Here is a 13,740-nt window from a genome sequence, read left to right as displayed (position 1 = left end):
ATAAAACAACATTGCGTTAGCGCAATCCGCCAGCGCTAGGCGCTAAACGGATTGCTCTAACGCAATATGAACCTAGCCTAACTTGCTGCCTTGTTGAAAGCTGAAGAAGCATTAGTAATCACACTTATGTCCACTGTTCTCCCAGCACTATGGAATCACATACAGATCAGCAGGGAAATAAGTGAGCTCAGATAGTCTGTAATTACAAATTAAAACCTACAGAGTTGCAAGTGAAGACCCAAAGAATTATATATCAAGTAACAAAATATAATTTTATTAATCTACTATATAATTGTCTAAGGGTCACTTCTGTCTGTCACGGATATTCATTGGTCGCGGCCTCTGTCTGTCATGGAAATCCAAGTCGCTGATTGGTCGCGGCAAAACAGCCACGACCAATCAGCGACTGGCACAGTCCGGAAGAAAATGGCCTTCCTCCCCGCAGTTACTGCCCGGCGCCCGCATACTCCCCTCCAGTCACCGCTCACACAGGGTTAATGCCGGCGGTAATGGACCGCGTTATGCAGTGGGTAACGCACTCCGTTACCGCCGCTATTAACCCTTTGTGTCCCCAACTTTTTACTATTGATGCTGCCTATGCGGCATCAATAGTAAAAAAATCTAATGTTAAAAATAATAAAAAAAACAAAAAACCTGCTATACTCACCCTCCGTAGTCCGCCGAGCCGCTCACGCCTGCCGCCATCTTCCGCTCCCAGCGATGCTTTGCGAGGAAGACCGCTAAGTCTTCTGGGTAATTTCGCAATGCATCCTGGGAACGGAAGATGGCGGCAGCCGCGCGCCCATCGCCACAGCGCAGTTGGAGCCCAGGGGGTGAGTATGTAACTATTTTTTATTTTAATTTTTTTTTTTAACAGGGATATGGTGCCCACACTGCTAAATACTGCGTGGGCTACATGGCTGCTATATACTATGTGGGCAGTACTATATACTACATAGCTGCTATATACTACGTGGGCAGTACTATATACTACATGGCTGCTATATACTACGTGGACAGTACTGTTTACTACATGGCTGCTATATACTACGTGGGCAGTACTATATACTACATGGCTGCTATATACTACGTGGGCAGTACTATATACTACATGGCTGCTATATACTACGTGGGCAGTACTATATACTACATGGCTGCTATATACTACGTGGGCAGTACTATATACTACATGGCTGCTATATACTACGTGGACAGTACTGTATACTACATGGCTGCTATATACTACGTGGGCAGTACTATATACTACATGGCTGCTGTATACTACGTGGACAGTACTATATACTATATGGCTGCTATATACCACGTGAGCAGTACTATATACTACATGGCTGCTATATACTACGTGGACAGGACAGTACTGTATACTACATGGCTGTTATATACTACGTGGGCAGTACTATATACTGCATGGCTGCTATATACTACGTGGGCAGTACTATATACTACATGGCTGCTATATACTACATGGACAGTACTATATACTACATGGCTGCTATATACTACGTGGGCAGTACTATATACTACATGGCTGCTATATTCTACGTGGGCAGTACTATATACTACATGGCTGCTATATACTACGTGGGCAGTACTATATTCTACATGGCTGTTATATACTACGTGGGCAGTGTTATATACTACATGGCTGCTGTATACTACGTGGGCAGTACTATATACTACATGGCTGCTATATACTACGTGGGCAGTACTATATACTGCATGGCTGCTATATACTACGTGGGCAGTACTATATACTACATGGCTGCTATATACTACGTGGGCAGTACTATATACTACATGGCTGCTATATACTACGTGGGCAGTGTTATATACTACACGGCTGCTGTATACTACGTGGCCTGTGTTAGATACTGCATGGGCTGCTGTTATGTCTGCTAATGAAAGGTGTAATGAAGGCAATCCAGAGACACAGTGTGCCTAGCGATCAGAGCGCACACAGTGATCTGACAAATACCCAAAAACAAAAGAACGAGCTCTGAGACGTGGAAACTCTGTAGACTGCACACCTGATCCTATCCTAAACACAACTAAAAGTGGCTGTGGATTGCGCCTAACCACTACCTATGCAACTCGGCACAGCCTAAGAAACTAGCTAGCCTGAAGATAGAAAAATAGGCCTGACTTGCCCCCAGAGAAATACCCCAAAGGAAAAGGCAGCCCCCCACATATAATGACTGTGAGTAAGATGAAAAGACAAAACGTAGGGATGAAATAGATTCAGCAAAGTGGGGCCCGATATTCTTAGACAGAGCGAGGACAGTAAAGCGAACTTTGCAGTCTACAAAAAACCCTAAAGCAGAACCCACGTAAAGGGGGCAAAAAAGACCCACCGTGCCGGACTAACGGCACGGTGGTACACCCTTTGCGTCTCAGAGCTTCCAGCAAAACAAAAGACAAGCTGGACAGAAAAAAGGAAACAAAATAGCAAAAAAGCACTTAGCTATACAGAGCAGCAGGTCACAGGAACAATCAGGAGAAGCTCAGATCCAACACTGGAACATTGACTAGGAGCAAGGATAGCAGCATCAGGTGGAGTTAAGTAACGAAGCAGCTAATGAGCTCACCAGAACACCTGAGGAAGGAAGCTCAGAAGCTGCAGTACCACTTGTGACCACAGGAGTGAATTCAGCCACAGAATTCACAACAGTACCCCCCCCTTGAGGAGGGGTCACCGAACCCTCACCAGAGCCCCCAGGCCTACCAGGATGAGCCGCATGAAAGGCACGAACAAGATCGGGAGCATGAACATCAGAGGCAAAAACCCAGGAATTATCTTCCTGAGCATAACCCTTCCATTTAACCAGATACTGGAGTTTCCGTCTAGAAACACGAGAATCCAAAATCTTCTCCACAATATACTCCAATTCCCCCTCCACCAAAACCGGGGCAGGAGGCTCAACAGATGGAACCATAGGTGCCACGTATCTCCGCAACAATGACCTATGGAATACATTATGTATGGAAAAGGAGTCTGGGAGGGTCAGACGAAAAGACACAGGATTGAGAACCTCAGAAATCCTATACGGACCAATAAAACGAGGTTTAAATTTAGGAGAGGAAACCTTCATAGGAATATGACGAGAAGATAACCAAACCAGATCCCCAACACGAAGTCGGGGACCCACACGGCGTCTGCGATTAGCGAAAAGTTGAGCCTTCTCCTGGGACAAGGTCAAATTGTCCACTACCTGAGTCCAGATCTGCTGCAACCTGTCCACCACAGAATCCACACCAGGACAGTCCGAAGACTCAACCTGTCCTGAAGAGAAACGAGGATGGAACCCAGAATTGCAGAAAAATGGAGAAACCAAGGTAGCCGAGCTGGCCCGATTATTAAGGGCGAACTCAGCCAACGGCAAAAAGGACACCCAATCATCCTGGTCTGCAGAAACAAAACATCTCAGATATGTTTCCAAGGTCTGATTGGTTCGTTCGGTCTGGCCATTAGTCTGAGGATGGAAAGCCGAGGAAAAGGATAGGTCAATGCCCATCCTACCACAAAAGGCTCGCCAAAACCTTGAAACAAACTGGGAACCTCTGTCAGAAACAATATTCTCAGGAATGCCATGCAACCGAACCACATGCTGAAAGAACAAAGGTACCAAATCAGAGGAGGAAGGCAATTTAGCCAAGGGCACCAGATGGACCATTTTAGAAAAGCGATCACAGACCACCCAAATGACTGACATCTTTTGAGAAACGGGAAGGTCAGAAATGAAATCCATCGAAATATGTGTCCAAGGCCTCTTTGAGACCGGCAAGGGCAAAAGCAACCCACTGGCACGAGAACAGGAGGGCTTAGCCCTAGCACAAATCCCACAGGACTGCACAAAAGTACGTACATCCCGTGACAGAGATGGCCACCAGAAGGATCTAGCCACTAACTCTCTGGTACCAAAGATTCCAGGATGACCAGCCAACACCGAACAATGAAGTTCAGAGATAAGTTTATTAGTCCACCTATCAGGGACGAACAGTTTCTCCGCTGGACAACGATCAGGTTTATTCACCTGAAATTTTTGCAGCACCCGCCGCAAATCAGGGGAGATGGCAGACACAATGACTCCTTCCTTGAGGATACCCGCTGGCTCAGATAAACCCGGAGAGTCGGGCGCAAAACTCCTAGACAGAGCATCTGCCTTCACATTTTTAGAGCCCGGAAGGTACGAAATCACAAAGTCGAAGCGGGCAAAAAATAACGACCAACGGGCCTGTCTAGGATTCAAGCGCTTGGCAGACTCGAGATAAGTCAAGTTCTTATGATCAGTCAATACCACCACGCGATGCTTAGCTCCTTCAAGCCAATGACGCCACTCCTCGAATGCCCACTTCATGGCCAGCAACTCTCGGTTGCCCACATCATAATTACGCTCAGCGGGCGAAAACTTCCTGGAAAAGAAAGCACATGGTTTCATCACTGAGCAATCAGAACCTCTCTGTGACAAAACCGCCCCTGCTCCAATCTCAGAAGCATCAACCTCGACCTGGAACGGAAGAGAAACATCTGGCTGACACAACACAGGGGCAGAACAAAAACGACGCTTCAACTCCTGAAAAGCTTCCACAGCAGCAGAAGATCAATTGACCAAATCAGCACCCTTCTTGGTCAAATCGGTCAATGGTTTGGCAATGCTAGAAAAATTACAGATGAAGCGACGATAAAAATTAGCAAAGCCCAGGAACTTTTGCAGACTTTTCAGAGATGTCGGCTGAATCCAATCCTGGATGGCTTGGACCTTAACTGGATCCATCTCGATAGTAGAAGGGGAAAAGATGAATCCCAAAAATGAAACTTTCTGCACACCGAAGAGACACTTTGATCCCTTCACAAACAAAGAGTTAGCACGCAGGACCTGAAAAACCATTCTGACCTGCTTCACATGAGACTCCCAATCATCTGAGAAGATCAAAATGTCATCCAAGTAAACAATCAGGAATTTATCCAGGTACTCACGGAAGATGTCATGCATAAAGGATTGAAACACTGATGGAGCATTGGCAAGTCCGAACGGCATCACTAGATACTCAAAATGACCCTCGGGCATATTGAATGCAGTTTTCCATTAATCTCCTTGCCTGATTCTCACCAGATTATACGCACAACGAAGATCTATCTTAGTGAACCAACTAGCCCCCTTAATCCGAGCAAACAAGTCAGATAACAATGGCAAGGGATACTGAAATTTAACAGTGATCTTATTAAGAAGGCGGTAATCAATACACGGTCTCAGCGAACCATCCTTCTTAGCTACAAAGAAGAACCCTGCTCCCAGTGGTGATGACGATGGGCGAATATGTCCCTTCTCTAGGGATTCCTTCACATAACTGCGCATAGCGGCGTGTTCGGGCACGGATAAATTAAATAATCGACCTTTAGGGAATTTACTACCAGGAATCAAATTGATAACACAATCACAATCCCTATGCGGAGGTAGGGCATCGGACTTGGGCTCTTCAAATACATCCTGATAATCAGACAAGAACTCTGGGACCTCAGAAGGGGTGGATGACGAAATCGACAAAAATGGAACATTACCATGTACCCCCTGACAACCCCAGCTGGATACCGACATGGAATTCCAATCCAATACTGGATTATGGGTTTGTAGCCATGGCAACCCCAACACGACCACATCATGCAGATTATGCAACACCAGAAAGCGAATAACTTCCTGATGTGCAGGAGCCATGCACATGGTCAGCTGGGCCCAGTACTGAGGTTTATTCTTGGCCAAAGGTGTAGCATCAATTCCTCTCAATGGAATAGGACACCGCAAAGGCTCCAAGAAAAACCCACAACGTTTAGCATAATCCAAATCCATCAGATTTAGGGCAGCGCCTGAATCCACAAACGCCATGACAGAAAACGACGACAAGGAGCATATCAAGGTAATGGACAGAAGGAATTTGGACTGTACAGTACCAATGACGGCAGACCTAGCGGACCGCTTAGTGCGCTTAGGACAATCAGAAATAGCATGAGTGGAATCACCACAGTAGAAACACAGCCCATTCAGACGTCTGTATTCCTGCCATTCCACTCTGGTCATAGTCCTATCGCACTGCATAGGCTCAGGTTTAACCTCAGGCAATACCGCCAAATGGTGCACAGATTTACGCTCGCGCAAGCGTCTACCGATCTGAATGGCTAAAGACAAAGACTCATTCAAACCAGCAGGCATAGGAAATCCCACCATGACATCCTTAAGAGCCTCAGAGAGACCCTTTCTGAACAAAGCTGCCAGCGCAGATTCATTCCACTGAGTGAGTACTGACCATTTCCTAAATTTCTGACAATATACTTCTATATCATCCTGACCCTAGCACAAAGCCAGCAAATTTTTCTCAGCCTGATCCACTGAATTAGGCTCATCGTACAGTAATCCGAGTGCCAGGAAAAACGCATCGACACTACTCAATGCAGGGTCTCCTGGCGCAAGAGAAAATGCCCAGTCTTGAGGGTCGCCGCGCAAAAAAGAAATAATAATCAAAACCTGTTGAATAGGATTACCAGAAGAATGAGGTTTCAAGGCCAGAAATAGCTTACAATTATTTTTGAAACTTGGAAACTTAGTTCTATCTCCAAAAAACAAATCAGGAATAGGAATTCTTGGTTCTAACATAGATTTCTGATCAATAGTATCTTGAATCTTTTGTACATTTATAACGAGATTATCCATTGAAGAGCACAGACCCTGAAAATCCATGTCCACACCTGTGTCCAGAAACACCCAAATGTCTAGGGGAAAAAAAAAAAATGAACACAGAGCAGAGGAAAAAAAAAAAATGATGTCAGAACTTTTTCTTTCCCTCTATTGAGAATCATTAGTTGGCTCCTAGTACTGTTATGTCTGCTAATGAAAGGTGTAATGAAGGCAATCCAGAGACACAGTGTGCCTAGCGATCAGAGCGCACACAGTGATCTGACAAATACCCAAAAACAAAAGAACGAGCTCTGAGACGTGGAAACTCTGTAGACTGCACACCTGATCCTATCCTAAACACAACTAAAAGTGGCTGTGGATTGCGCCTAACCACTACCTATGCAACTCGGCACAGCCTAAGAAACTAGCTAGCCTGAAGATAGAAAAATAGGCCTGACTTGCCCCCAGAGAAATACCCCAAAGGAAAAGGCAGCCCCCCACATATAATGACTGTGAGTAAGATGAAAAGACAAAACGTAGGGATGAAATAGATTCAGCAAAGTGGGGCCCGATATTCTTAGACAGAGCGAGGACAGTAAAGCGAACTTTGCAGTCTACAAAAAACCCTAAAGCAGAACCCACGCAAAGGGGGCAAAAAAGACCCACCGTGCCGGACTAACGGCACGGCGGTACACCCTTTGCGTCTCAGAGCTTCCAGCAAAACAAAAGACAAGCTGGACAGAAAAAAGGAAACAAAATAGCAAAAAAGCACTTAGCTATACAGAGCAGCAGGTCACAGGAACAATCAGGAGAAGCTCAGATCCAACACTGGAACATTGACTAGGAGCAAGGATAGCAGCATCAGGTGGAGTTAAGTAACGAAGCAGCTAATGAGCTCACCAGAACACCTGAGGAAGGAAGCTCAGAAGCTGCAGTACCACTTGTGACCACAGGAGTGAATTCAGCCACAGAATTCACAACAGGCTGCGTTATATACAACGCATCGGGTATTCTACAATATGTATGTAAGTATGTATATAGCAGCCACATACTATATAGCACAGGCCACGTCGTATTTGTCTGCTATATACTACATGGCTCCTATATACTACGTCGTCTGTACTATATAGTATGTGGCTGCTATATACATACATATTCTAGAATACCCGATGCATTAGAATCGGGCCACCATCTAGTTAATAAATATAGCTGGACATTTAGAGACAAAACACAACACAAAGGCACAAGACTAATTAACGACAAGTAAAACACAGCAGGCACAATAATAAGTAAATACCAGAGTACCCCATACCCAAATACTTGCTGTGCAACCTCCACCCTACCCTCCAATACACGTTTCGCTAATGCCTCTTCAGGGAGTTGCGAAGTGGAGGATGAAAGACAACTTTCTAATGAGTGAGAAAGAGGTAGCAGGTGATGGCCATCGCGGTCACTGGGGATATCTGTGCTGGATGGATTTCCCCGAGGTTGCCTCGATGAGATGTCAGGGAGATGCCCATCGACAGAGGTCAGTGAAGCTGAACGTCCTGTCCCCAGTGCGTATGTGCATAGTGAAGTGGCAGCCATCTTTGATGAGGAAAACTTTTCCAATGCAGAGGTTAAAATAGAAATAGATGGGAAAATGTGGAGCAGCTGCTATATTGGATGAGGGAAACTTGAATAATGCAAGAACTGTGTTTGAAAAAGAGCCGAAATTGAAAAAAGATGTGTGGGGATAACTGATGAAAAATGAAAGAATGTGGAAACATGGAGTGAAAAGTGAAGGGCGTAAACAATTAATAAAATAAATTATGATTGGTTGTGCTGGGAGAGCTCAATGAAATTAATTATGAAATTATATAAATACAAATAAAGTGATAGGGGAATACGGAAGATAATAATAAAATGAAAAACTTTATATAAGACCAAATATTAATAAATATAAATAATAAATAAAAAATTGCAAAATAAAAATCAAATAACAATAATAATTGTGTAACGAGTGAGCAAGGAAAGAGAACTCATGAAAGTGAAAAAAGGTAAGTATACTAGTAGAATAAAATGTTGTGTCTAAAACACACAAAACAATGAAAACATTTATAAAAACATTTTTAAGTGGAAAAATGTGAAGCAAACAATCCAGAAGATCCAATGGAGTAAACAATGCTGCAAAAAAGAAAAAGTGTGGGACTTGTTTTCATATTAGCCACTGAAATGAACTGCATCCTAGATGGAAAGAGAAGAAGGGAGAAAACATTAAGACATATAAATTAAACTAAACAGCCACAGCCAATGTTGGAAATATAGGGAAAATAAAATGGAATGTTGGGAAACAATAATGGATCCAAAAAATTATAAACTGTAGTACAGAACACTTACCACTATTAAAGATAGCAAGCAAAACTGAGCTGTTCATTTAAGCCAAGAGGTGCTATTGTTTATAAAGTAGTTATCCACTTAAATTTGTACCAGCTTTTTAATGTTTCAGAAAAAAACTGTTTCAATGTAGGCAAATGCAGAGGTGTAGCTAGGGTTTTGGTTCTGGCGGAAGGGTGAAACTTCTGAATGAGCCCCTAACCAGGTAACCCTGATTACAACTATGTTGGTGCACCCTAATTGTAGGTATAGGGGAACCTCAGCAGATGGCCAAGTTGTTACAGAAAAAAATCTCTATACAAAGACCAACGCCGATATTACTGTCATATGGTGACATATAGTGATAAATACCAATCCTTCAGAACATGTAATTGATTACAGTACAGTTACAGATAGTGACTAGAGATGAGCGAACCTTTCAAGGTTTGGATCGGTGAAGGTCCCGATGTCTGCCGAACATGTTTATTGAACGGTTTGATGAACTTACCCGAACCCTTTGGCAAAACCAAACAACACCTTCAGGGGGCCGAAAATCTGCCAAAACAGCTAAAATTAGGGGCAGAAATCAGAAAAAGTGGCATCAATTGACCCAACAATTCAACAATTGTGCTATAAAAAAATAATTTAAAAAAAATTGAGAAGGGTTGACCTGTATTTTTGATAACCAGCCAGGCAAAACTAACAGCTGTGGGCTGCAACCCTCAGCTGTCAGCGTTAGCAAGGCTGGTTATCAGGAATAGAGGGGTCCCTGCGCTTTTTTAAAAATTATTTGAAGAAATAATTTAAAAAATGGCGTGGGGTTTCACCATTTTTGACAACCACCTAAGCTAAAACTGACAACTGGGGTCTGGTCTTCCCAAGCTGTTAAGGGGCCATGGATAAATATAGTAGGCTGCAGCCTCCCCAGAAAAGGCGCATCTATTAGTTGCGCCAATTCTGGCACTTTGCCAGGCTCTTCCCACTAACCCTGTGGTGGTGGCAAGTGGGGTTCATATTTGTGGGGTTGATGTCACCTTTGCATTGTCCGGTGACATCAAGCCCATGACTTAATAATAGAGAGGCATCTATCGCATATTCTTTACTAATCCTATAGTTATATTGTAAATAAACACAGAGCCAGAATAAAGTCCTTTAATTGGAAGAATGACACAGACTCCTTTCATGAATCTAGATTAAACCACACTGATGTTATAATCCATTCCACTAGAGCCATGGTCTCCTGTAATAAAACTAAAATAAAAAGCAACCATATCCCTCACTTGTCCATTGTTTTGTTCCACGCCTTAATCCATGTTTGGGGATAAACAGTTTTCAGCCTGGATGTGCCAAGATGTGACCATCCAGGCTGAGAACCACTGAGGAATGAGCTGATGCACAGCGTCAGTGACTAGCATTGATATCATTGAGGTTTCCGCCGGTCACTGAGGTTGCGTTCCCAGCCAGGCCTCTGAAATGCGGTGACTTCAGTGAGATCACCACTAGCACAGTGAGAAAAAGTCTCACAGTGCAACGCTGATTTCACCCAGGTCACCACAGTTCAGAGGCCAGGCTGGGAATGCATTCTGCGGCAACCTCGATGATGTCACCGCTAGTTTCTGAGGCTGCGCATGCAGCAGCTCATTCCTCAGCCAAGAGGACCGTCCAGGTTGACAACTGTTTATCACCAGACATGGATTATGGAGTGGGACAGAATGACGGACAGGTGAGGGATGTGGTTGTTTTTTACTTTTCTTTTATTACAGGAGACAAGGACTTCAATGGAATGTGCGTTAGGTATAACTGTGTTTGTTATTTTTAAATAAAAAAGGAAAAATATGTTTTGTTTTTATTTCAAATAAATTATTATTCTGGCTGTGTTTTTATTTACAATATTACTAAAGCATTAATAATGGATTGGCATCATTTGAAACTCACTTGCCACTACCACAGGGCAAGTGGGAAGAGTCTGTTTTTTTCTGGGGCAGCTGTGGGCTGCTATTTTTAAGCTTGAGGGGCAATATCCATGACCCCTGACCAGCCTGTGAAAACCAGCTCCCAGCTGTCTGCTTTAGTTAGGCTGGTTGTCAAAAATGGAGCGGACCCCGCACTATTTTTTTAAAATGATTTATTTATTTATTTATTTAAATATACAGCGTGGTGACCCCTCTATTCTTGATAACCAGCCATGCTCAAGCTGACAGCTGAGGGTTGCAGCCCTCAGCTATTAGTTTTGGTTGACTGGTTAGCAAAAACACAGGAAAACTCCATGTCATGTTTTTGGGGTGGTCCCCCATTTTAATAATCAGTAAAGGTCAGGTATAAAGCTGTGAGCTGATAGACTGTGAACCTTTATGAATATTGTCTTCTTTCCCAGAATATTAACATCAAACTCTAGCCATCGGCTTTAACTCAGCTGTTTATGAAAATTACGGGGGGGGGAGGGGGGAGGGGACTCCACTTTTTTGTTTTCATTTATTTTTTATATATTTACAAGTACAGTAAAGTATACACCCAAAGTAACCTTAGTTTACAGCCTTCAGGTGTTCCAGCAGCTTGAAACTTCAGTAACCTTAAAATCTCCATCAAAGTTTCATATTAGGTTTCCGAGCCTCTCGGCTGCCTGGAGACCTCTCAGGTTACCTAAGATCACAGCCACTAGGTCTCATGGTAGCTTCAGTGCTGTCTGTTGAGTGCCGGACTGCCAAGTGTCAGACTCGTGGCCGTTCATCAGTTGGCACTGTCTGCTGCAAAGCAAGAGAAATAGCTCCTATAAACTCAGGTGAACTTACTGTTCTTATTGATAATTAAAAAATAATTGAAAAAAACATGTGGGGGTCTGGTAATTTTCATAATCAGAAGAGGGAAAGCCAACTGCTGGGGCTGATGTTAATATTCTGGGAAAGAGACAATATTCATAAATGTTCCCAGGCCATTAATATCTGCTCACAGCCCACTGCTGTCAGTTTTGCATGGCTGGTTATCAAAAATACAGGGGAATGCTAAGTCATTTTTTTTAAGCGCTGGCAGCGGCTGATAAATACTCCCATCAGCCACCACCTGCTCTCACTCTTAACGGTTGACTACATCTCTCAACCTTATCCCCTACTAGAACTGATCACAGGGCGAACAGGGGACAGTGATGTGAGCTGTCTTCAATTCAGCACCCGGCACAGGGGGAACAGCATAAACAGTAATGCTGATTCCCAGGCGCTGATACGTGTCACACTGATGACACAGGGATGTCATCTATGTGTCATCGGTGTGCACGTGTGCGGGAAGTTTTGTGTCTTATGCTACTACCAGAAACACTGACGTCTGAAAGAGCCCTTAATGAACTCGGTCATCCGAATGTGCAATGTTCATGCCGAATTTGAGTTTGGCAAATGTTTTCTGAACAAGTTCGCTCATCCCTAATAGTGACTTACAGGTGATATTATTTCTGATGGAGTTGTTCACTTTCCTGTCTTTTCCACCTGGCCTGGACCGACACAACTTCTGTAGCCACGACTTGGCTGCAGAAATTACAATAAAGACACATTTGTTCACAATGCCTGCACCGTCCCCATCTATTCCCAACGTGCACAAACTCCTCATCCTGCTGATACCCCAATAGTGAGCCTCTGCTGCCATATGTGTCCTTATTACTGCACCTACTGTGTGGTACTGTGTGCCTCTAGATGGTAAAACAATCCTCTAGAATATATTAATGCCCTGTGAAAGTGGCCTAGAAAACAGTGCCCACATTTTGCCCCCTAGAAAGTATTAATGCCCTCTGTGTGTAAGTCCGGGATCACACACAGTGAGATAAGGCCGAGTCTCGCAGGTTAAAACCAAGCTCTGGCACCGGCACTCCAGAGCGGAGCGTGCAGCCGCACAGCAATACATGGAGCTGCACGCTCCGGAGCTTGTTTTTAACCTGCGAGACTCGGCCGTATCTCGCTGTAGTGTGACTCCGGCCTTAGGTGTCAAGTTCCCGCCGCTGCATAGTGGGAATCTCGAACCACCTTCGCTGCGGTCTCCCATTCTTCTCCAGCCGCAGTGGAGCCTGCTCAGCGGAGACATCGGTCCCAGCGTCTGGCTCAAGCAGATACTGTGCGCTTGGTTACTGCTGATCTTCCAGACTCAGCCATTGTAACCAGCACTGTTCTGCGGCAAGCAGATGCTCCTGGGACTAAGTCCTGCTTTTCCTCTACTGGGCATGCCCAAGGGATGACCTCTCATTGGAGGTCGGAGGTCACATGCTCAGGTCCTGAAGCAGTTCCTATTGGACCACTACGAAGGTCCTGGAGAGCTTCCTCTATAAAAGGTTTGCATGGCCGCACGGCCATGCACTAGTATCAACTTATGTTTATGAGCTTAGCTACCTTGTGGTCTGTGTCTGCATGTGCTCAGGGTCGTCTGTATAGCCACTAGAATTCTGGCACCACCGGAGAGGAGTTTGTGTGTGTGAATTTAGGGCTGGCGTATAGCCACTAGAATTCCGGCACCTCCGGAGAGGAGTAGTTTGTGTGCTGACACTGACTGTATGACCACAGTATGCTACCTGCTCTGTTAGTGAGCTGTGATCCTCTGTGAGGTTAACAGTGCACAGCATTATCCTAATCCCGACGACTCTGTGAAGCAACAGAGTTCCCTCCTGTACAGACTGGGTGACGCAACCCGTGTCTATTCAGGCGTTGTACCGCCATATAGCAGCAGG

The sequence above is a fragment of the Ranitomeya imitator genome, chromosome 7 (genome assembly GCF_032444005.1).
Source record: "Ranitomeya imitator isolate aRanImi1 chromosome 7, aRanImi1.pri, whole genome shotgun sequence".
Lineage (NCBI taxonomy): Eukaryota > Metazoa > Chordata > Amphibia > Anura > Dendrobatidae > Ranitomeya > Ranitomeya imitator.
This window is presented reverse-complemented; position numbering follows the sequence as displayed.